Below are 26,692 nucleotides of genomic sequence, written 5' to 3'. Positions count from 1 at the left end.
GGTGTTTTGCGAGTACTATTTAATGAAGCTGCCAGTTGAGGACTTGAGGCGTGTGTTTCTCAAACTAGACACTAATGTACTTGTCCTCTTGCTCAGTTGTTCACTGGGGCCTCCCACTCCTCTTTCTATTCTGGTTAGAGCCAGTTTGCTCTGTTCTGTGAAGGGAGTAGTACACAGCATTGTACGAGATCTTCAGTTTCTTGGCAATTTCTTGCATGGAATAGCCTTCATTTCTCAGAACAAGAATAGACTGACGAGTTTCAGAAGAAAGGTCTTTGTTTCTGGGCATTATGAACCTGTAATCGAACCCACAAATGCTGATGCTCCAGATACTCAACTAGTCTAAAGAAGTCCAGTTTTATTGCTTCTTTAATCAGAACACCAGTTTTCAGCTGTGCTAACATGATTGCAAAAGGGTTTTCTAATGATCAATTAGCCTTTTAAAATGATAAACTTGGATTAGCTAACACAACGTGCCATTGGAACACAGGAGTGATGGTTGATGATAATGGGCCTACGTAGATATTCCATTTTAAAAAATCTGACGTTTCCAGCTACAATAGTCATTTACAACATGTCTACACTGTATTTCAGATCAATTTGATGTTATTTTAAAATGGACAAAAATGTTGCTTTTCTTTCAAAATCAAGGACATTTCTAAGTGACCCCAAACAGTTGAATGGTAGTCTATGTACTGAAAGTGAATTAATGAACAGACCGCAGAGTTCCAATATCCACAGAGAATTTTACAAAAACACATTTACCTGAAGAACAGTACAGATGCAAAGTTTGGTAACAGAATGATGTTTTGTGTCATCATTTTGTTACTGTGGAATTGCCCATTAGATCATAGATAAGATTACATGGAACTCTGCAGTCTCTTCGTTAATTCACTTTGCATCCGAGTGGGAACAGAACACTGTTGTTTATTTGGTTTGTTCTCAGCCTTGTCCTGGGTCCTGTTCATTAGAGCTTACAGGAGCAGAAGGTTTTGCAATGAAAAAAAAAAAAAAAAAAAGAGTGTTTCTTGTTTCTTACTGAACAAGTTCAGAATCAGATAGTACATCACTTAGTTTTGGAGTGCTCTCGGACGTTTTGTGCCCACTAAACAAGACCATGGAAAGCGTGAATGCAAGTGTGTACGCACATACACACACACACACACACACACACACACACACACACAGCTCACCTTTCTACACTAGCTTCACTATCGCCAACACAGAGGACTGATAACCCTTTTATGATTCAAAAAGTGGAAGCTGTAGAGTTTGTGACTATGCCGTAAGCTGTACGAAAACACATCATGAGTAATGGCTGAATAGACGTTTCCATAAACCAAACTTCTAAATGGATGTAGTCTAATTTTGGCGTCGTACCCCACCCACCCACCCACACAATGCTCTCTCACACACAACCAACTCCCTTGTGTGTGCGTGTGTGTCTGATGCATGAAGGACGGAGGGGCTAATAAAACAGTGGCAGCAGTGACACATCGTCTCAACAGCATCCTCCATAGAAACATATGACAGCCAGACAACAAACACAGACCAACCCATAATACTATTTCTCACTCTGCAACCTAATTTTCTCTGTCTCTCAAAACTACAAACTCCATCCTGACCCCAATGTAGATGAGAGCCTTCTCAAGTCCAAAAATACATCAACATCACAATGAATGTTTTTCTCCTTTGAGAATTCACTCGTTACAACAATGGTAACATTTTAGTCAAATCAGCTACAGGGGAAGTTAATAATAATAATAATAATAATAATAAATGCCAAGTAGAAGACGCTTTTATCCAAAAAGACTTAGTCATGCGTGTATACGTTACTTACGGGTGGCCCCCGGAATCAAACCCATAATCCTGCCGTTGAAAGTGTCATGCTCTACCAACTAAGCAATACAGGATGAGTAACAGTCTTACATTAAGTTGTAAAATGCTGAATTTCCCCTTTAACCCCACTATTCCTGTGAGTTTGGTAGGGCTCATCTGTAGTCTCCTGGGGGGGTGGAACAAAAATTAACACCAAGAACAAAAAACATTTAGGGAAGCCTGCTGGGTTAAGAAAAGCAGTGTGAGGTAATGACTCATTATAGAGTGGGTCCCATATTCCCAGCACCACTAAATTGTCCCCTGGGAAGTGTGCGCGAGCGTGTGAGCATCTCAAACTAAGGCTGCTACAGATGACAGTGGCTTGTTTTTCCCTTACCATGCACACATGAGTCTAGTCTATAACATTTAACACTGACTAAATTTAGAAAGTCTGCTTCAACAGCTATCAACACCCCTCATCATCTCCCCCCCCATATCACAATACCCCCCACTGTTCCTGTGGGTGAGTCCCCCCCGGCCTTGGGTCCTGTTCTGGAGAGGAAAATAGATACGGGTGTGGCTGGACTATCCCAAATGGTAGGAGTAGGCCAGACATTGTTGGTATTACTGCTCTCAAGTGCTTTGATTGCCTGTGCGACAAAGCAGGCAGGAGACGAAGCAGGTAGGAGAGCGTGGATGAATGAATAGTGGCTATTTCAGGGCACATGGCAGTGCTCATTTTCTTTTATTTCACCCCTCTCCATCCCCTCTCCCCACCCCCATCCCCTCTCCCCATGCCCCTCTCTCTCCATCCCCCTCTCCATCCCCTCTCCCCATCCCCATCCCCTCTCCCCATGCCCCTCTCTCTCCATCCCCCTCTCCATCCCCTCCCCATCCCCTCCCCATCCCCTCTGGGCAAACAGGCCTCATCCGTCATGCTCAGTCAGTCAATGAAAAGGGCCCATTTGCACAGTGAGGGAGGGGCAAAGAGATCATTAAACATGGTCTGAGAACGTCATCAGTTCATAACTGTAAGACTACTGTATATGGCTGGTAGGCTACAACCCCATACAGCGTGCAAAAAGCAGAGTATCGTCTCCACACTGGTTATGAAAGAGATCCATTGACAACGGCAACAGTCTAAAGTACATTTGGGTGTGGATCACTCCTGGTCCGTATTCAAAAAGCGTCTTGGAGTAGGACTAATGTTCTAGGATCCGTTTTTCCTTATAGATTATAATGAATAAGATCACATGGACAGTGAGGACCTAATCCTAGATCAGCAATCCTAGTCTGAGACACTTTATGAATACAGGCCCTGGACCCTTTCTGCTCGGGAGAGTAAATCGAGAGGAACTTACTCCAGGCCAAGGTGGTGTTCATTAGGGCATACTGTAGACATGTTCTGATGGTACCCAAAGGTTTAGTGCCTAATGAACATGACCTTGCTTTGATTCAACATCATACAGTACATCAACATCCCCTGGTAATATCAACGGGAAAACCGCACAAATAACATGCAGCCTAGATATAAATCAACAAAATGCATACAATGAAGCAGAGATCCAATCCAGCGACATTTTGCCATCTTTGTACCATTAAAGAAAGCTAGAACAATGCACTTCCTACAATAAGCAGATAAAGGGAAGGATGGGCAAGTGGGAGAGAGGAAGACAGAGATGGAGAGATGATAGGGGAGGGAATGGACCATTATAATATGAGTAGGGGGAGGGCCAGACTGACAAAACAGCATCAGTCAAGTACAACTGACAGCCAGCAGACAGAGAGGAAAAGAGGAGAATAGAAAGAGTAGGAGGAGAGGATCACTCAGTGACTCTGGCATACACAGCCAATTAAAACAGGAGGAGGGAGAGAGAAAGGAGAGAGCGAGAAAGCAGACTAACAGAGATATAAAGGAGAGAAAACGAGAAGTGAAGAGAGAAAGAAAGCAAGACAAAGACAGAGGGAGATGGGAAAAGAAAGAAAGACAAAAGAGAGAAAAGGAGAGAGAGGAGCTGGCCAGCTGATATGTTCCCACCCAGAGGCAGCAGCTAGAGGTCAGCAGCTAGAGGTCAGCAGCTAGAGGTCAGCAGCAGTCACAGCAACAGCCCTACCCCCATAGCAGCCACCTAACTGTGGAAATGCAGAGCCTTCAGAAAGTATTCACACCGCTGGACCTTTCCCACATTTTGCTGTGTTACAGCCTGAATTTAAAATTGATTAAATTAAGATTAGTGGCACAATCTATACAAAATACCCAATAATGTCAAAGTGTAATTATGTTTACAAATTCATTAAAAAAGAAAATCTATAAAAAAAGAGTCAATAAGTATTCAATCATTTTCTTATGGCAAGCCGAAAAAAGTTCAGGAGTAAACATTTGCTTAACTAGTCACAATATAACTTTCATGGACTCACTGTGCGCGTGCAATAGTGTTTAAAGTGATTTTTAAATGACTACTCCCATCTCTGTACCCCACACATACAGACAAGAGTAAGGTTCCTAAGTGGAGCAGTGAATTTCAAGCACAGATTCAACCACAAAAGACAGGAGGTGAGGTTTTCATATGGATTGTAAAAAGGGGCCCCTATTGGTAGATGGGTATTATTATTAATAGCCATTATTATTATTATTATTATTAATTTTACAATTTGGATTGTGTATCAATACACCCAGTAACTACAAAGATACATGTGCCCTTCCTACCAAATCAGTTGCTTGAGATGAAGGAAACTATTAAGGGAGTTCACCATGAGGCCAATTATGATTTTAAAGAGTTTAAAGACCTGTGATAGGAGATAACTGACGATCGATCAACATTGCCGTTACTCTACAATACTAACCTAATTGACAGAGGGAAAGAAAGAAGCCTGTACAGAATGCATCCTGTTTGCGTCAAGGCACTAAAGTAATACTGCAAAAAATGTGGCGAAGAACTAATACAAGCGTTACGTTTGAGGCAAATCTCTTCATATTGTCAAGATTGGTGGTGGCTGCATCATGTTATGGGTATTCTAGGGAGTTTTTGGGGCTACAATAAACAGAATAGAGCTAAAATTGCTTGAGGAAAACCTGGTTGTGTGCTTTCCAACAGACACTGGGAGACAAATTCACCTTTCAGCGGGATAACCTAAAACACAATGCTAAATATACACTGGAGTTGCTAACCAAGACAACATTGAATGTTTTGACTTAAATCTACTTCAAAACATGAAAATGGCTGTCTAGAAACAATCAACAACCAACTTGACAACTTTTTTTAAGAATAATGGGCAAATATTGTACAATCCAGGTGTTCAAAGATTATTAGTAACTTACCCAGAAAGACTCACAGCTGTTAATCGCTGCCATAGGGGATACTAACATGTATTGACTCAGGGGGTTGAATGCTTATCTAATCAAGATATCAGTATTATATTTTCCAATAATAAAAAAAAAAAATGGTTTTTCTTCCACATTTGAGTATTTTGCGTAGATCGTTGACAAAAAAACAACAATTAAATCATACTTTATAACAAATAAATGTGGAAAAGGGGTGTGAATACTTCCTGAAGGCGCTGTATATGATCATCATCTAGCTTGTGATCTTGCTCGATTTGATTGTTTACTGTATACTCCGTGCCACTGAGCTGTTATGTAGCTCTGCTAAATGGCACATAGTATACAATTCATTTCTGTTGTGCATGGTCCTTGGAAATGCAAATTAGTATGGAAATGTATGATGCAGGAATAAATAGGCATTTATGTATGATAACCACTAGCTCTGTAACCATAGACTATCTGATATCAATGAAATTATTAAAATGTATTTATAAAGCCCTTCTTACATCAGCTGATATCTCAAAGTGCTGTACAGAAACCCAGCCTAAAATCCCAAACAGCAAGCAATGCAGGTGTAGAAGCACAGTGGCTAGGAAAAACTCCCTAGAAAGGCCAGAACCTAGGAAGAAACCTAGAGAGGAACCAGGCTATGAGGGGTGGCCAGTCCTCTTCTGGCTGTGCTGGGTGGAGATTATAACAGAACATGGCCAAGATGTCCAAATGTTCATAGATGACCAGCATGGTCAAATAATAATAATGGCAGTGGTTGTCGAGGATGCAACAGGTCAGCACCTCAGGAGTAAATGTCAGTTGGCTTTTCATAGCCGATCATTCAGAGTATCTCTACCGCTCCTGCTGTCTCTAGAGAGTTGAAAACAGCAGGTCTGGGACAGGTAGCACGTCCGGTGAACAGGTCAGGGTTCCATAACCGCAGGCAGAACAGTTGAAAGTGTATCATTAATATCCTTGGGTAATGAGTAACATATAGTTCAGGTTCATAACAACCATCCGTTTGTTCATCGTGGGCAAGTATCATTTCTGGGTTTGATTTTCAAATTTGGCAATCATCATTAAACCAATTTAGACAGAGAAAGAGACTACTCACTAGGTTAAAAAACAGTCACACACACAATAGAAGTGCAGTCACCCAGCACAGACATAACCCATTAATGTGTTAAAAGTCCTCAATCTCCTTGCAGAGTAACACTAACTTGGCAACTAGGATATCGGCTCAATAACAACGTTGCTGTACGTTTATATTTGTACTATTCGGTCTCTCTTTTTACTAGCTATCCTAGTATTTAAGCATCAGTGTCTAACCGTGGTGTGTCCATAGTAGACATATTGTGCATAACACACACCTATTAGGGAACAAAGAGCCCAGTGGGTATAGCGCTGTCCAATCCACACCCGACCTGTGCACAGGCTCATCGTCTCCCTATAGGCAGACAGAAAGACCGACACCACAGCACAGATCCCAGAACAGCTGGGAATGTCTTCATTCATCCCAGCAGCCCCAGCCAGCTGCTCCAGCCAGCCTCTGACCTCTTGACCTCTGGCAGCTGGCTGGGAATTGGTTATTGGCACATTGCACACACTTACGTGGGCTGAAACACATGCGCACAGGCAAAATACACAGTCTTGTCTTGTTATTCCTCCTGACTCTAGCAACTGTCGGTAGTATGTCACTCTGTCCATTCGCCTGTCTGTCATCAGCAGAGCCACCTCACATCCACCACGCCACCTCCAGCTTCCCGGCCATTCCGCACCGTCCATCTCTGGCGTACCGTAATATTCAGGAATGCCAGCCTGCCCCTGAAGGGTGTGAGTCACCCCTCCACAACATTCACATGGAATTTGGGACGTACCCACATATACACGCAAACAACAATACTGTTCCCCACTAGTTCATTTCCAGCTCCAGAGGGCTTACTCTCCATCTTCAAGAGTCAGATACCCTCACCACCAAAGGGGATGGTTAGCTTTTAAAGGACAGACGCACACACACACACAAACAGTCAACGTCACGCACACACAGTACACACGCAAACACACCCTCCGATAGGGCACAATACATGTTTTTTTTTATCATCTCCATGGAGACCATAGCAACAATAGCATCCTGCCAGTCAGAAGCAGACCTGCTAACCCTGTCCAACTTTTTAGAGTACCAGACGCACGCAAATTGGAGATTCAACCCGCGCGCGTAGTACTTGCCGAATTGGGGTTCTTTCCCAGCCCCCTGCTCACGCGGTTTGTGAGTCTGATCGCAATTATAGAATTGTACCAAATCAAGCCCATAAAAAGGTTGGAATACTTTGACAACATTCCATTTACACCTATGGTAAAAGTCACTAACAAGGTCTAATAACAAGTTCATTGTTTAGACACAAAATGTACAAACGTCTTATCCACGATAATCTTTTAAAACTCTGATATGATAAGAACAACAAATGTTTGAAGCAGAGCCTTCGTATCAAATAAACATGTTATCCATAATAAAAAGGAAAAAGCTATGATAGGAAACAGTGGGTGAGAACAAATATTCTGGAGATCTTCAAAATGTTCAGGAAATCATCTCCTAGACAAATTTGCCTGGTAGCTAGCGGATTTAGTCTTACGTAGCAGGGCATCAGGGTAGACTTCTCTGTGGCAAACAGTTCCTCTGGCAATCATCGAAACCTTTTTGGTAACGAGGGCACTCAGCATGTATGTACTGAGGGAGGCTTTGTACTGGGTTTTGTTTTTGGAGACAAGACTGAATATTCGTTCGCATTGCTATGGAATATGACCAATATCCCCAGCATCACAGCCGAAAGGTGTGAGTAGACCAGGCTGCCCCCCCATTTTCATTGTTCCCGATTTCTCCCCAGGCCTGATCCATGTGCATGTTGACCAGACTACGCTCAAAGGTTGTTGCCTGATAGAGTCTAAACTCATCTTCCACCAGATCAACAGAGGCTCCCTCAGTAATAATGCAGGGAAAGCGTGCCATGAAAAAGTTGAGGGATGAGAACTTGTCAGTCTGCCTGTTGGCAATGTCAGCAACCACTGCATGCTGGAGGAGCACATCTCCAAATGGAAATTTCAGCAACATGTAGTCTACTGCAGAAGAAAATACATTTCTGACATCTGCAGAGAAGGTCTTCAGATCCAGCTTGCCTTGGCTTCCTAAGGAGGTGCGGGTGTCCTGGCCAATGGACAGCTCCTCGTCAGAAAGCTGGTTTTGTCTCTCCAGGTAGAGTGTAGGCTTGACACCACTCCTTTGTTTTTTTTCATGAGCACATGTGCTTAGACAAACATTACGATCACACCTGGTTCAGTTCATTCCTCTGAAAAGGTATTTACAAAACATAAATAAAAAGATTCATACTGATAAGTACAGAACATATCAAATAAATATGTTTTGTGGAATTAGCACAGATTGTATGTTTATTCCATTACATGTACGGTGTAGAATGGAGATAATTATCTATACTGTTTTTCTTAGCACATGCCCACAAGTTTAGTCTCTATAGTAGAGTAACGCTTGTCACCTCCCACACAGGGCCAATCAACATGGCCAGCTCACAAGTATAGGCTTTTTAGACACGGTTCCTAATCAACACTAAAAGCAAAATCACTTTGAAAACATAATAACAAAAACAAAATGATCGCATCCACACAGACCGCAAACAGGCTACACAAAGCTTAATTAAGTAGGCTACCGCAAAGGGAATCTGAACGCTGTTCTCTAGAAGAGTCCGGTGTTTCAGCCTATGTAAAGGTGCCAATTGGATTTCTTTGCAAGCGCATACATCCTTTCAGATTTCCGCAATTGATAAAATCTCAAATCTAGTGCAAAGGAATTTTAGAAGCGTTGCGTCTATAGCTAATATCGGACACTCATTCTTCATCGCGCAGTCTTCAAAACCCCCAACTCCATTTAATGCCAAGATGTTTATATTCATTTTTGATGGTTTTTGTTCCGTGTGTAACAGTGTAGGTTCCGTCCCTCTCTTCGCCCCAACCTGGGCTCGAACCAGGGACCCTTGCACACATCAACAACTGACACCCCACGAAGCATCGTTACCCATCGCGCCACAAAAGCCGCGGCCCTTGCAACGCAAGGGGAAACCCTACTTCAAGTCTCAGAGCGAGTGACGTCACCGATTAAACCGCTATTAGCGCGCACCACCGCTAACTAGCCATTTGACATCGGTTACATAATTATCATAATTACTGTTACAGTCTATCAGGTCGCTTGATCCTCGTAATGTTAGGTGGAAAATACAACTAACGGGACGCAGAATTAAATGTATATCACACTCGCACAAATGCGACCAGTTATTTGACGTATTTGCATTTAATTTCTTTCACCAGCAAACGCGAGTGAACTGCTGGCACTTTAGAGCCCACTGCATGTCCATCTTATGTTCGCTAACGTTAGTTTGAAACAATTAGTGTTTACCTTTCCACATCGCACTGAGTCGAAAGGGAATTTGTCCATGTGTTTAAGCACAGCTGACAGTCGGCGAACTCAGCATCACAACACGAGGAGGGGCAGACACCGGGTAGCTACGTCAAATAACGATGCATTCATCTCCATGTCCGTTGACAAACTCCGTACATGTCTGTGTTACAACTCGATAATCGGGATGTTAGATTGTTTTTATTTTAATAAAAAATAAATCCACTGAGTCAATCAGGCCCTATTCATTTCTGCGTACTTTTAACTCGGATCTTGTACATGGACAGATAATTGCGTAGTTGGTACATAAAATGCGTTCATGTTGGCAGGTCTGCCGTAGTATACGTCTATAGTGACACACTTCACTCCAAACCTCCCCTAGTTAAGAGTAGGTACAGATCTAGGATCACCTTCCCCTCCCCAATCTTGTACATTAGTGGGGGGGAAAATGCTAAACTGACCCGAGATCAGCGTCTAGATGCAACTTCACCCTACATACCCTTCGAGGAAGCTGGAGTATGGGTTGGTTGGTATAAATTTCAGGCCTCCATCCCACTTATATACACCAAAACACACTCCAACTAATTAGCTGACCTAGACAAAAAATAATAATAATAATTTAATTTTTTTTTTTTTTTTAAAACACTCCACGATCACGAGTGCTTCTTCCCAAACAAAACAGCTGCTGCGTAGATTGAGTGTGTGCTGTGCGCAGATGAGTGCAGTCGCATGCACTCGAGCACACACACACACACACACACACACACACACACACACACACACACACACACACACACACCGAGTGACAGGGCAGAGTGGGGCTGGTACCGTAGGTTTTGTTTACTATAAAAAGGTCCACTTCAGATGGCTGCTTGTGCGCATGTGTGAGATGCTCTGCAAGTCAACCCTCATTCTCACAGTGAAAGCATCTCATCCTCAAGGAATGAGTATAGGTCTCTAAATACACTGACATGGCGCATGACTAGCCTGCCCCCTCACCCCTATTTGTCACACAATCTTTCCTACCTACTATTTTTTCCCCCCTCCTACGGATGTATTTGTCTTTATTTAGACAGTTGTAGACGTGTGACAGGAATGTAGGTTATAGAAGGAACAAAGTGTTAGGGGTAGGATTCCATGTTGCTCCTGGACACAATGTGCTTTGTAGACTGCAGCACTACCGCTGAGCCACACTGCTTCCTACCTCCTCTGATATCTCTAGGTTCTTGGCGACCCAGCATTAAGACACCTGATCTGACTTATCAAAGGCTCAATGATTAGTTGGGTGTGTTAGTGCGGGGCTAGAACCAAAACGTGCACCCCTCTGGGTCCCCCTCGAGAAGCAGAATTGGGAGACACACACACACACCGCTATGAGGGCAGACAGTGTGACAGCCAGGAAACACGAGAGAGCAAATTCTCCACAGTGGTGATGGAGGGGACAAGACAGAGCAGGACACAAACTCTCAAAGCATGCGTGACAATTCACTTCAACACTACTTCTCCACTTCCCGGAACAGGCCGGTGCGGGGGAGAAAACTTGTTCATTACACCCCTCAGGCAGCCACACAGAGACTACACCCCAATAGCACCCTATTCCCTACATAGTGCACTACTTTAGTCCTGGTCAAAAGTAGTGAACTATGTAGGGAATGGGGTGACATTTGGAACACAACCAAACATCATTCGAGTCCACCCCTTCACATGGTTCCACTTTAGCCTGACTGGAATTATCCCAGGCCCAAAGACAAGATCCTGGCCTTAACTCCTTTTTCATTTGGACCTTATTTACGAGGCTAGCTCAGGGAGGCTTCTCTCGTCTGGGCCCCCCTGGCTGTGTTTCATTCCAGGAAGATGTTCCCTCCTTTCTGCCCTCGTTCACTCCCCTTCATGGCTCCCCAGTCGCGCAGCGGTCTAAGGCTCTAAATCTCAGTGCAAGAGGTGTCACTACAGTCCCTGGTTTGAATCCAGGCTGTATCACATCCGGCTGTGATTGGGAGTCCCATAGGGCGGCGCACAATTGGCCCAGCATCTTCCGGGTTTGGCCGGGTTAGGACGTCAATGTAAATAATTATTTGTTCTTAACTGACTTGCCTTGTTAAATAAAGGTTCAATAAATAAAATATGAGAAAACCGCTCCACCCAGTTTCCACCATATTGCTTTCAAATATACAGTCCTATTAGATCTGTGAAGGGGAGTGAATGGAGGGCAGAAGGGAGGGAAACATGCTCATGGGATGAAACGCAGGCCCTCTCTCCCAACTCCCTCCACTGTCTGGCCTCCCGTCTTTCCTGGGTCTCCTCTTCAACTTATAGAAATAAAAACACCACGCATGGAGCAAGAGCATTGGAATAGAATAACAGAACATTGACTTGAATGGGAATGGCCATTCTAGTAATTATATTTCTATGAGCAAGAGCCTCTCTTTCACTGTGGAAATTCTGGTTCCAATGGCTCACTGAGTTAGAGCATGGTACTGGGGTTGTGGGTTCGATCTTCTAAAATGTCCATATTCTTATGAATTGCAATAGGAGCCAATGTATTGGCTAGCCTGGTAGTTGTAGATTGGTTTGTGCCGTCTTGCCAAGTCATCAACTAACATCTACGACCACCTAGCCATGTAGCGGTGGCTGATAACTGACTAAACAGCAAGCTAAAGGAAGGCGTTAAAAGTGCATCTTACCTCTGGTGTCTCTCTCCCTTTGTCCCACTCAGGTCAAAAAGGTCAAATGAAGCCAATGCAACAGTCAGGACCAAGCTTTTATGTCCTGGAGAGAAGAGAAGAAAAAATATCAAGCAGATTTGATTCACCATCTATTTTTGTTTTAAAGTGGAGACAGAAAAGATGGCTGAAATTCAGCTCAGCAAGGGCCATTACTGAGTGAAAAATGGGACCTATGGATCGATGATGCTTGTTCTCATAGTGCTGTAGAGAAATCACACGGACTGCGTCGCTGCGGAGAGAGAGAGAGAGAGAGACAGAGAGAGAGACAGAGAGAGAGACAGAGAGAGAGACAGAGACAGAGACAGAGACAGAGACAGAGAGAGACAGAGAGAGACAGAGAGAGAGAGAGAGAGAGAGAGAGAGAGAGAGAGAGAGAGAGATCAATCTTACCGCCACAGGGATTACCTTCAGAGCAAGCCTGGGTGTGGAGTGCTCTGGGTTGAGCAATTGCATCAAGCTAAGAAACTAACACACGCACAGTGGCAGGGTAGCTTGAGACAAAAAAAACACACACACTTAAATGAGGAGCAATGCAGATATTCACATTGAGTCACATACCAAAAACTACAAAGCTAATCAAAACCCTGACACATTATGATTCACTAATCACCAGGCATGTCCCGTATGCTGATTCAGACGAATATGTCTCATGTCCAGAAAGAATGCTGACTCATATGTTAAACATGATTCAAATGAATCATATAGATGGAAGATTAGGCTCACGTAAAAAAAATGCTGACTCTTGGCCTGGCTGGTCAACCTCTAGCACACGTCTACAGTGTCGGAATAGGTTTGAATTTGGCCTAATGACCTTTGACACAACCTCTGTATCTTTCCCCACGGTCTTCCTCTATCTGTTCTTTATTTTTTACTATTTTCTACATTGTAGAATAATAGTGAATACATCAAAACTATGAAATAACACATATGGAATCATGTAGTAACCAAAAAAAAAGTGTTAAAATATATTTTATATTGAGATTCTTCAAAGTAGCCACCCTTTGCCTTGATGACAGCTTTGCACACTCTTGGCATTCTCTCAACCAGCTTCATGAGGTAGTCACCTGGAATGCATTTCAATTAATGGGTGTGTCTTGTTAAAAGTAAATTTGTGGAATTTCTTTTCTTCTTAATGTGTTTGAGCCAATCAGTTGTGTTGTGACAAGTTTGGGGTGGTATTCAAAAGATAGAGCTATTTGGTAAAGACCAAGTCCATATTATCGCAAATAACCAAAGAGAAAAAAATGACAGTCCATTACTTAAAGACATGAAGGTCAGTCAATCTGGGAAATTTCAAGAACTTTGAAAGTTTCCTCAAGTGCAGTCACAAAAACCATCTAGCGCTACGATGAAAGTGGCTCTCATGAGGACCGCCACAGGAAAGGAAGACCCAGAGTTAGTTCATGAGAATAACTGCAACTGTGTGTTATTTCATGTGTTATTTCATAGTTTTGATGAATTCACTATTATTCTACAATGTAAAAAATAGTCAAATAAAGAAAAACCCTTGAATTAGTAGGTGTCCAAACTTTTGACTGATACTGTATACATTTTTATTTTTAATACTGACTCATATGTTAAACATTATGTTCAACATGATTCAAATGAATCACATAGAGGGACCATTAGGCTGGTGTGAAAAATGCTGACTTGTTGTGTGGTGAACAAGGCCACACGGTGGGTGGGTGTTTGCCTCTGAGTACACACACTCTAGCCTTCGCTATCCCAGCTGGCCTCAGCTGTCCCTTTGTAGAACAACTGTGCAGACGGACTGTCCACACGAAGCATGTGGCTCCCACTCAAAACACAGGGGGGTGTGTTCTTTCATGGTGTGTGTGTGTGTGATACACACACAGACATGAAAACACCTCTCACTAACACACACACACACACACACGTTAGCATCTGTTTTTGACACTATCACTCAGCTTGACTTACAGTGAGTGATCAAGCCTTCTCTGTGTGATATCTGCCCAGCAATTATGCGTGTCTGTCAACACTGTGACATTGTATTGGAGGTGACATGTAGGTTTGAACAGTTGTATGCGCTGCAGTAGCAGCGGTGACGCCCAATGCGGCAGCCGCTTCTCTCTCAGCACACAGGAAGTAAACAAGTGTGACATCATTATCCCAGGTGCTAGAGAGGGAGGATCTGTGCTTAGGGAGTGGACATTTCTCCCAGGATCCAAAAGAGCAGGACCTTAATTGTCAATCTCTTACACTGGGTGCATTCTAAGTGCAGGAGTTGAGTTTCAAGGGCCAAAGCCAAGGTCAGAGAATCAAGTCCTCTATTTGGGATAGGGTTGAAAAACTTCTCACAGTACCAGTATTTATCCCCTAGAGCAGCTAAGGCTGCACATTTTGTCTCTGTTGATTTCCATTCAGACAAGTGTTGATGTGTACACTTCTGCGCTCTACCAAAAAAAACTAAATTTAGGGGAAACACTGCTTCCTGTACTGTATATTCAAATCTCCCTGGGATACAGGTGTTTCCTTCTCCCGCCATACTTCCTGCTCTGGCCCAATCCCACATTTCCTGTCTGAGCAGGAAGCGGGAAAGAGGGCACTATGCAGAGGTGATGTCAGAGGATAATAAAAACTAGTATTGTTACATAGAGGAAAGTGAGAGAGAAATTGGGAGTGTACAGTAAAATGGACATTACCCACAACGAAAGCAGTAGGAGGCAAAAACGTGTGTGTGTGCGCATGTGCGGGCGACACGTCCAAACCCGTGACCTCCACCACACAGATCACATTGTATTCGCAGTAGTCAGGACATCCGTCCCATTTCATGACACAGACTCTTGCCCCGCTAGTGAACGGACAACTGTACTGTTTAACGCAAGATGGAGGAGAGCCCGTCTCTCATCAGAGATGACATTTATTTTGGAAAGATTGCAAAATATGACCTTTTCATTCGAGACAGGATAAACACGCTGAACAATAATTTAAAAAAACGCAACACGCAACAATTTCAAAGATTTTACTGAGTTACAGTTAAGGCTGTAGTGGTCACGAAATTTAGTCAGCTGGTGATTGTCAAGACTTGTCGGTCTCACGGCAATTGGCCGTTAATTAACAAACACATTTAGCATCTCCTGGCTTCCACACTGATGCAGACATTTGGAACATCAACATTTTAAAAAGTCTAATAAATCCATGTAATAAAGCCAACACCTTCACAATAAATACATTATTTTAGGCAGGTCTAAAGAAGCATGATATGATGATACGCCGCAGCCCGTCTGGTGTTCAACCTTCCCAAGTTCTCTCACGTCACCCCGCTCCTCCGCTCTCTCCACTGGCTTCCAGTTGAAGCTCGCATCCGCTACAAGACCATGGTGATTGCCTACGGAGCTGTGAAGGGAACGGCACCTCCATACCTTCAGGCTCTGATCAGGCCCTACACCCAAACAAGGGCACTGCGTTCATCCACCTCTGGCCTGCTGGCCCCCCTACCTCTGAGGAAGCACAGTTCCCGCTCAGCCCAGTCAAAACTGTTCGCTGCTCTGGCACCCCAATGGTGGAACAAGCTCCCTCACGACGCCAGGACAGCGGAGTCAATCACCACCTTCCGGAGACACCTGAAACCCCACCTCTTTAAGGAATACCTAGGATAGGATAAAGTAATCCTTCTAACCCCCCCCTTAAAATATTTAGATGCACTATTGTAAAGTGGTTGTTCCACTGGATATCATAAGGTGAATGCACCAATTTGTAAGTCGCTCTGGATAAGAGCGTCTGCTAAATGACTTCAATGTAAATGTAAATGTAATGATGAAAATGTAGTCCATTTCAGAAGAACAGAATAGCATACTCGGAGTTGTTCTTACATTAGGTCCTGATGTGGCTATGCTAAATGGCTGTGGGCTACACTAGTTCATTTAGCAGACAAGATGTGCTTAGAATTCCGTGGCATTATTGTATAGTATGAAGAATACAATTGAACAAAGCTTAATAAAATATACATCTTTTCTCCAAACGATTTGAGGGAGTGTGCACATGCGGCTATTCTGTGTTGAGCGGTTAACCTGTTGGGGATAGGGGGCAGTATTTGCCCGGCCGGATAAAAAACGTACCTGATTTAATCTGGTTACTACTCCTGCCCAGTAACTAGAATATGCATATAATTATTGGCTTTGGATAGAAAACACCCTAAAGTTTGTAAAACTGTTTGAATGGTGTCTGTGAGTAAAACAGAACTCATATGGCAGGCAAAAACCTGAGAAGATTCCTTACAGGAAGTGGCCTGTCTGACCATTCCTTGAGCTTCTTGACTCTGTTTATTGAAGACTGAGGATCTTTGCTGTAACGTGACACTTCCTACGGCTCCCATAGGCTCTCAGAAGGCGGGAAAAAGCTGAATGATGTAATTCCAGGCCCAGGCTGAAACACATTAGCGCTTTTGGCAAGTGCTCTATCAGAGGACAATGGGCGGAGGCGCGTGCACGAGTCGACCCCATGTTTTTATTTTAATTCGTCTTTGAACGTAAACACAGATTCCCGGTCAGAATATTATCGCTTTTTTACGAGAAAAATGGCATAAAAATTGATTTTAAACAGCGGTTGACATGCTTCGAAGTACGGTACTGGAATATTTAGAATTTTTTTGTAACGAAATGAGTTGTGCACGTAACCCTTATTTACCCTTTCGGATAGTGTCTTGAGCGCACGAACAAAACGCTGCTGTTTGGATATAACTATGGATTATTTTGAACCAAACCAACATTTGTTATTGAAGTAGAAGTCCTGGGAGTGCATTCTGACGAAGACAGCAAAGGTAATAACATTTTTCTTATAGTAAATCTGACTTTGGTAAGTGCTAAACTTGCTGGGTGTCTAAATAGCTAGCCCTGTGATGCCGGGCTATCTACTGAGAATATTGCAAAATGTGCTTTCACCGAAAAGCTATTTTAAAATCGGACATATCGAGTGCATAGAGGAGTTCTGTATCTATAATTCTTAAAATAATTGTTATGCTTTTTGTGAACGTTTATCGTGAGTAATTTAGTAAATTTTTTGTAAATTCACCGGAAGTTTGCGGGGGGTATGCTAGTTCTGAACGTCACATGCTAATGTAAAAAGCTGGTTTGAGATATAAATATTAACTTGATTGAACAAAACATGCATGTATTGTATAACATAATGTCCTAGGTGTGTCATCTGATGAAGATCAAAGGTTAGTGCTGCATTTAGCTGTGGTTTGGGTTTTTGTGGCATATGCTAGCCTCTTGAGCATCTGATCCCGTTAGCGGGATCAAAATCCAGCGAAAAATCATATCGCCAATTAGCATTAAAAAATTAGCATAATTTTTTACAAAAATAAAAAATATATATTTTTTTTTATAGATACACCTCTCCTGAATCGACCCACGTCGTCCGATTTCAAAAAGGTTTTACAGGAAAAGCAAATCATTAGATTATATTAGATGAGTCCATCGTAAAAAGCAGCTTCATAGCCATTTTCCGACCAACCACTTCCATCACATATTATCAATAAACAGCTAAATGTAGCACTAACCTTTTACAAACTTCATCAGATGGCACCCCTAGGACATCATGTTATACAATGCATGCATTCTTTTGTTCAATAAAGGTCATATTTATATATAAAAACAGCATTTTACATCTCTGTCTGACGTTGACTACCTAATTTCCCCTCAAAAGCGTCCCGGTAAACAATGCTACGTTTCAATAAATTGCTATACTATAACGATTTTTTAAATGTATATTGTCAATCTAACATTTATAGATGAATATCTCTTGAGAACACCCGTCATACCAGATTTTAAATTAACTTTACTGGGTAATCACACTTTGCGATAAAAGGAGATGCGATACTCAGAAAATCAGCTAATATACAGTGCTCGGCGCCATCTTGGAAGCAACAGTATGAACCATCTCATCTTATATAATATTGTCAATAATCGCCTACCTTTAGTTGTCTTCATCAGAAAGCATCCCAGGTCCACAACAGATGTATTTTCGGTCAAAAAGTCCATACTTCACGTTCCATTAGCCTGATGTTGGTAGCGCGTCCTATGGCTCTCTCCAAACGCAGCTCTGCACTTCATAATGAAAGCAATCCTCGCGCATGTAGGTTCGTTCAAACATGTCAAACGTTGTATAAAATAAATGTTCAGGGCCTCTAACACCAAGAGAGCCAATAAGATTCGAGGGGGATGATGTCATGGCCTTTAAAACCGTTTCCAAAGGTGGGGGCAGACATGGCGTCATAATGGTGATGGCCCATCCCCTGTGACCAATTTCAAACTCCTGTCATTCACTAAGTTTTGAATCTATAAGGCTCAAACCACTGTGAAAGGACTGGCGACATCTAGTGGAAGCAATAGGAAGTACCAAAATATTCCTAAACCCCTGTGTTTTTCAATGGGATAGGTTTAAAGTCAATACAACACATCAGGTATCCACTTCCTGTCAGAAAATGTCTCAGGGTTTTGCCTGCCAAATGAGTTCTGTTATACTCACAGACACCATTCAAACAGTTTTAGAAACTTTAGAGTGTTTTCTATCCATATATAATAAGTATATGCATGCCCTATCTTCTGAGTTTGATTAGTAGGCCGTTGAAAATGGGAACGATTTTTTTTCAAAATGCGCTGTGGCGCCCCCTATCCTAGGGTATCCTCAAGAGGCTAGCTTGAAAAATGGGTGTCTGATTATTTCTGGCCGGGTACTCTGCTGACATAATCTAATGTTTGCTTTCGTTGTAAAGCCTTTTTGAAATCGGACAGTGTGGTTAGATTAACGAGAGTCTTGTCTTTAAAATGGTGTAAAATAGTCATATGTTTGAGAAATTGAAGTAATAGCATTAAGGTATTTGAATAACGCGCCACAGGATTCCACTGGCTGTTACGTAGGTGGGACGATTTCGTCCCGCTGACCCTAGAGAGGTTAACAAAGAAATAGGTAGTCTTATATGCTTCATTTAGAGTTAATGTAACTTAGTTGTTCTACAATTGTTGGGCTATATGTTTTGATTTTAATACATTTTAAGGCTGCATGATGCGACAAATGATGATTTGAAAAAAGTTGCATAAAAGGCATGAGCTCTGCTTTGTTTTATGCGCAGGCCTGTACACACTCATCAGTCTCTCGTTCAAAATTTGACAAGAAATTGATAATGCCTCGAATTTCCCGGTGGCATCTCCTTTGTGGCCGTAATGCACCTTAAAAAAAAACATACATGCTTTTGTTGTGCCCTACTCCCTGAGTGCTGCGTGCTCTCCATCACGTGATTGGGTCTCTCACAGACTACAAGTGAAGACAGACACATCGGGGACACAACTGCGCCTGTCCTTATCCAATTCCGAGGTGCATATTGAAGATATTTGAAGAACTGTCCACATTTACTTTTCGTCAGCCAACAAGATGATTATCCTAACGAACAGCAAAAGCACTAGCCTATGTCAATCTACTATCCTCATAGTACAAACGTCAGCCTATTCTATTTGCAATAAATAAATATTCCAAACAAAGTATAGGACAGTTGTGGGATGCAATAGATCCTAAATTAATACAACCATTCGCATTAAAAAAAATTTTTTTGCGTAATGTGACTGACAACAGATCAGAACATTTAGCTTAAAAATGTAGATAAAAGTATCAGGCCAATTCTTCACATTATAAGCGTAGCAAAATGCACATGGCAGTAGGCTATAAGCGGAAATGTTACATTAGCAGGAAAACACCATTATCAAAAGTGACCGCAAATGCATTTAATGCCTTTAATATAAAAAAGGAGCATTTTTATGGTGAACATTATCTTCCCCAAACTTGAAACTCACGCGCTGCTTATGTATGCCAGTTAGGCTCTAAACCCCTTGTAAAGCAGATCAATGCGCTTCATTTTTACTAGTTTTTTGGCCACTTTAGTTGTGATACAAAACATATAAGCCTATAGGCTAGACTACATGAGGTGTGCAACTATGATTAGAAAAATATTTCTTATGCTGGGCATCATTCACAAGTGATAGGCTAATAGGCTAAACCCATCAGGCCATTCTTGATTTAATATCATCTTTACATATACCAAATAATATGTGTGAAATGTGTTTTAATTTAGAATTGACCATTATCATGTACCTGTCTCGAAACAGGGGCAGCGGGGGAAACAATACATATCACCTATGCACTTAAATAGGGGACGGAGGACGCTTTTCCCGTGATTCCTTTTCATGCCAGTCAGGTAGGCTATACTCCTGTTATAAATATAAGCGAAGTGCTTAATATTAGGAAAGTTGAGAAAATAAATATAGTAAGCCTATAAAAAGCTGATGGGATCCTCCTCCATTCAGTAGAGGCCATCACTCTGTTTTCTCACGCAATTGCATAGCCTATAGAAATGTTGCGCAACATGAGCTCTCATGAAGTGTTCGATTAGATTTTCGAATACATTTGCATTGATGTCAGTGTGATTAGAGGGACAATAGAGTGCCGAGTACCAGGCAGTTAGCAAGTTTGGTAGGCTACCAATGAACATGAGCAGCATCAGAGCTTGGAGAAGCCTAGTTACCGTTACTATATGGTGTGGCGGTAATATGGTCAAGCGCAACAGTCCTAGTTACAAGTCATATAAGGAACTCAGTCCATTTAAATAAATAAATTAGGCCCTAATCTATGGATTTCATATGACTGGGAATACAGATATGCATCCGTTGGTCACAGATCCTTTTTTTAAGGTAAGTGAGCACCTGGTGTGACCACCATTTGCCTCATGCAGCACGACATTTCTTTCACATAGAGTTGATCAGGCTGTTGATTGTGGCCTCTGGAATGTTGTCCCACTCCTCTTCAATGGCTGTGTGAAGTTGCTGGATATAACACTTCACATGTTGTGTAAACGTAAAGGGTAAAGTGAACGAGGCTTAAGAGGACGAGTAGGTTAAGTCTTTCAGAAGAGCAAATCACAAGTGACCATAGAGAACGAGTCATCATAACCAGAGAAATGCATGGCCGTCACTGGATTAGGGTGAAGTTGCGCTGATCTTAGGTCAGTTTTGAGAACACCCTTTTTGATCAAACCACGTGAGTTGTTTAGTTCACTCCTGAGTGCGGATAGAGTGTTCAAATCAATCAAATCAAATTTATTTTTATATAGCCCTTCGTACATCAGCTGATATTCTCAAAGTGCTGTACAGAAACCCAGCCTAAAACCCCAAACAGCAAGCAAAGCATGTGAAAGACACACTGAACCAAGGGGGTAAATGCACCAGAGTTCAGAAAATCTGCACCAAACCAATTTGGTATGAAAGACCCCTCAGACTAGGAGCGCTAGGATCAGGCCCTCCCTGTCCATTATTCATTATGACAGAAAAGGCTAAACTGATCCAAGATCAGCACTCCTACTCAGAAGATTAATGGGCCTTGACTCTCTCCCGCTCTGTAAACTTCACTTTTGTTGCAACAGGTTCATGTTGGCTGACCCTGGACTTGTGAGTAGCCCTCTGATGCCCCATATAACCAATAGGGATGCCAAGCTCGGCAGCTGATCTGGAACCAGGCCGTACTACATTTGGCACGACAGTGTGTAATCAGGATCACTACACAACAAACCAGGCCCCAGCCAAGAGATTAGCCCAGTCAGCCCAGCGGGTGAGTCAAGGAGTTGGACTCGGTAAGGCAGGGTATTAGTCAATGAGAGTGTGTGTGAGAGTGAGCCACTCACACACACTTAACATGAGCTGGTGTTCTCACACAGACACACACACGATGACTGTGTGTGAGTGGTAAAACACTCATATGTGCCTCCAGTGTGAGTGACTAAAGCTACAAGTGTTGGTTTGATACGAGTCACCATCTCTTTTCTGGAGAGAGGGGCGTAAGATGAAGTGAAATATCTACAGTAGGCTAGCCAAAGCAGTTGCAACCTTTACCAATGACATTATTGGCCTGGTCCACCTTTATTCAAACCCCTGTGACATCCCTGTGCAAGGGAACAGCACACTGTTGCATAACATTTAACATTCAGACATCAGGAGGCCTAAGAAATTTGGCTTGGCACCTAAAACCCTCACAAACTTTTACAGATGCATCCTGTCAGGCTGCATCACCGCCTGGTACGGCAACTGCACCACTCATAACCGCAGGGCTCTCCAGGGGGGTGGTGCGGTCTGCACAACGCATCACCGGGGGCAAACTACCTGCCCTCCAGGACACCTACAGCACCCGATGTCACAGGAAGGCCAAAAAGGACAACAACCACCTGAGCCACTGCCTGTTCACCCCGCTACCATCCAGAAAGCAAGGTCAGTACAGATGCATCAAAGCTGGGACCAAGAGACTGAAGAACAGCTTCGATCCTAAGGCCATCAGACTGTTAAAACAGCCATCACTAACACAGTGAGGCTGCTGCCTACATACAGACTTGAAATCGTTGGCCACTTTAATAAATGGATCACTAGTCACTTTATTAATGCCACTTTAATAAACGGATCACTAGTCACTTTAATAATGTTTACATAGCTTGCATTACTCATCTCATATGTATATACTGTATTTTCTACCATCTATTGCATCTTGCCTATGCAACTCAGTTATTGCTCATCCATATATTTATACACACACACACACACACACACACACACATATTCTTATTCCATTCCTTTACTTAGATTGTGTGTATTTGGTAGTTGTGGAAATGTTAGATGACTTGTTAAATTTTGCTGCACTGTTGGAACTAGAAGCACAAGCATTTCGCTACACTTCCAATAACATCTGCTAACCATGTGTATGTGACCAATACAATTTGATTTTGAAAACCATGAGTGCATGGAACTCCCATCTCATACAGCGCAAGTGAACAGAAAACCTGGTTTGAAAAGACAAATAAAGCAACACCTCATGGCACAAGGCGATCTACTTTCTATGTGTATGTACTAACATGTGTAACTGATAGATGCAAACACACACACAATACATGTTCATGTTTTTAAATGAATGTCAATTGTAAAGTCTGTCTGTAATGTCGTTTCCGTTGCGTGTCAGACCCCAGTAGGACTAGCTGTCGCCATTGGCGTCAGCTAACGGGGATCCTAACAAAATAAAAATCACTCCCATCCGTATGGGCATTCGCCACATCTGTAAAGTGAATTCTATTCTAAAACGGATGTGAAGAGATTAATGTGTGTAATGCATCTTGCATGTTTTAAATAGGTCATATTTGCCTGGGCCTGGAAAGCCAAGAAAGTGAAGGCAAGTTGTACATCTAACGGATAATGGAGGTTTTCTAGTCTCAGCTCATAATATAGAGAATGCTATAAGAGACTCAGTGGACAAAACTACAACAGACCAGTCATTCTACCTCAAAAAGGAGGATTTTGTCACCCACCATCTAAGATTATTCTGAAATCGTTTCTGTAGTTAGAAACAGATAAGACCGTCATTCCTGAAACATTATTTTGTTGAAATATAAATTTGATCTGAGAAATTAAAGCTGATTGATTGCACCCAAATTGGCCATTTTAAATGTCTAGGATTCATATAATCTAAAATAAATACAGTGCATAACATCCGATTTGGACCATAATTCTTCCCAACAGTGCGTGAGGAATGAGGAATATATAAGGAATCCAATAAAATGATCAATAGCCACCTACAGACCTCCCACACCCCTCGCCAATCCCACCCTTACAACCAGTATCAGTTCTCTGTCTGGCAAGTAGTATGGAGCTGCTGCTTGGAATCTTGCTTCTTCAACCTTTGTAATGTGCTCCCTGTGAATCTGGTGAAAAGTTATTTTTAAATAGAAAAGGGTACTACCTGAACTTGGCAATTTCCTTTGCAAAACATTTTGCTAAAGTGTACCTTTACTGAATACCACCCATATAGCTAATGTCTAGGTTCTATGGTAAGAGAGAATCATCCAAGTTCCAAAAGTGCAAAGACTGTTTACAGCCATTCAGCTCTTCCAAGACAAATACATACTGAGCATAGCCACACACACCACACACACACACACAAAACCCCAATAGAATAGAGCAGAGTGTCCCAAAGAAAGACAATTGCACCCTAATTTTTCCTTGAATCACAAACACACATCTACAAAAATGCATGTACTCATAGGACAAAAACAGTTCCCTGAGGATTTAAAAGGAATGTGACCAAAAACTACAGGCAGGATAAATAGCGGAGGACTTTCACAGTGGGGTGAATGGAAGAGCAAGCTTAATCTGCACTGCCAATGACCTGATACTAGAGTTCGTACAAACACAGACAAACGCAAATCTCAGGCAAATCCTGGCTCCTCTCTACCCCTCCATATCAACACAACAAACCGTCAGAACCGCACAGGGTGTGTGCTTCTCCTCGTCTCCCTCGCCTCCTAACGTCAATCTTGGCTTCTCTCTACCACCCCATACATAAACACACATCAGTGCTGCTGTCAGTGTTCCATGAGAACCAGCTGAACTCTGGGAGGGGAGAGCAGCGAGCACACAGGATGGGAAGGATAATGATGTCTATCCCACCTGGCTGATGGGAGACGGCCTGTTTCCATGGCAATGAAGAAAGCATCACGGGGGTCATGGAAAGTCACTCAGAACAGAACTTCTCACTGGAGGGAAAGAGGACAGTCTGCGTCCCAAATGGCACCTTACTCCCACTACTTTTCCCCCGGGACCCATAGAGCTCATTTGGGACACAACCAGATCGGAGAACCCAGCACAGGCTGGGCTCGAACACTTCAACTAAACCAGTGATTTGGTCCATTGGGTCTTCTTAGATGATTTATTTTCGAGGCAGAGCACAATCTAAGGCCATCAAAAGCTACATCCACGCCCTTTGGCATCAAAACTGCCAATGGAAATCAATAGAATACACTGACTAGGCTAAAAATAAAAACATGTGATCTCGTTTCCCGCCTGGATTAGTGAAAGCAATATGGAAGAGTGCAACCTTTAGGTTATTAGGCCTATGCTATGGTGGGAAAGCAGCCATAATGCTTACTCTGACTTGGCCATGGGTCAAGGCTTCATTGCTTCTTGAGTTTCCGTGCCTTGAAGAATCATTTAGGTAAAATACATGGGCCATAGGAGAGACCTTTTCAGTTTTGGAATGCAGCCATTCTGTACTTCAGACCTGGATCATACTGTTAGAGCAAACCCTAGCAAAACGCTTTGCAACGAAAACTGAGTTCAGGTTACAGTCAAATTTCCAACATCCTGTCACATGACACTAATGGCAACACTGATTGGACCACAGGAGGAGCAAGCAGAGTCCATCTGCCTGTAGCTAACAGAGGGGGGCCTTTGAGGACACAGGCTAAAGGCGTCCTATCCGAAACGGTTTGTGCATACAGTTGAAGTCGGAAGTTGACATACACTTAATATGGAGACATTAAAAATATTTTTTCAACCCCTCCACAAATTTCTTGTTAACAAACTATAGTTTTTGCAAGTCGGTTAGGACATCTACTTTGTGCAGGACACAAGTAATTTTTCCAACAATTGTTTACAGACAGATTAAGTGAAATAATCACAATTCCATAAACTAAGTTGACTGTGGCTTTAAACAGCTTGGAAAATTCCAGAAAATGATGTCATGGCTTTAGAAGCTTCTGATAGGCTAATTGACATCATTTGAGTCAATTGGAGGTGTACTTGTGGATGTATTTTAAGGCCTACCTTCACACTCAGTGCCTCTTTGCTTGACAACATGGGAATATCAAAAGAAATCAGCCAAGACCACAAAAAAAAAAAAATTGTAGACCTCCACAAGTCTGGTTCATCCTTGGGAGCAATTTCCAAACGCCTGAAGGTACCACGTTCATCTGTACAAACAATAGTACGCAAGTATAAACACCATGGGACCACGCAGCCGTCATACCGCTCAGGCAGGAGACGCATTCTGTCTCCTAGAGATGAACGTACATTGGTGAGAAAAGTGCAAATCAATCCCAGAACAACAGCAAAGGACCTTGTGAAGATGCTGGAGGAAACAGGTGCAAAAGTATCTATAGCCACAGTAAAACGAGTCCTATATTGACAAACTGAAAGGCCGCTCAGCAAGGAAGAAGCCACTGCTCCAAAACCGCCATAAAAAAGCCAGACTACGGTTTGCAACTGCACATGGGGACAAAGATTGTACTTCTTGGAGAAATATCCTCTGGTCTGATGAAACAAAAATAGAACTGTTTGGCCATAATGACCATCGTTATGTTTGGAGGAAAAAGGGGGAGGCTTGCAAGCCAAATAACACCATCCCAACCGTGAAGCACGGGGGTGGCAGCATCATGTTGTGGGGGTGCTTTGCTGAAGGAGGGACTGGTGCACTTCACAAAATAGATGGCATCATGAGGGAGAAAATTATGTGGATATATTGAAGCAACATCAAGACATCAGTCAGGAAGTTAAAGCT

At 42.5% G+C, this 26,692-nt stretch overlaps 1 pseudogene; it reads right to left on the bottom strand.

Annotated features, from left to right (window-relative positions):
* LOC106574363 (ras-associated and pleckstrin homology domains-containing protein 1-like) overlaps positions 1 to 26,692 on the bottom strand; it is an 83,448-nt pseudogene that overhangs the window by 45,369 nt on the left and 11,387 nt on the right.

The sequence above is a fragment of the Salmo salar genome, chromosome ssa16 (genome assembly GCF_905237065.1).
Source record: "Salmo salar chromosome ssa16, Ssal_v3.1, whole genome shotgun sequence".
Lineage (NCBI taxonomy): Eukaryota > Metazoa > Chordata > Actinopteri > Salmoniformes > Salmonidae > Salmo > Salmo salar.
The sequence above is the reverse complement of the archived record's forward strand: the minus strand, read 5'-3'. Positions and strand labels throughout refer to the sequence as shown.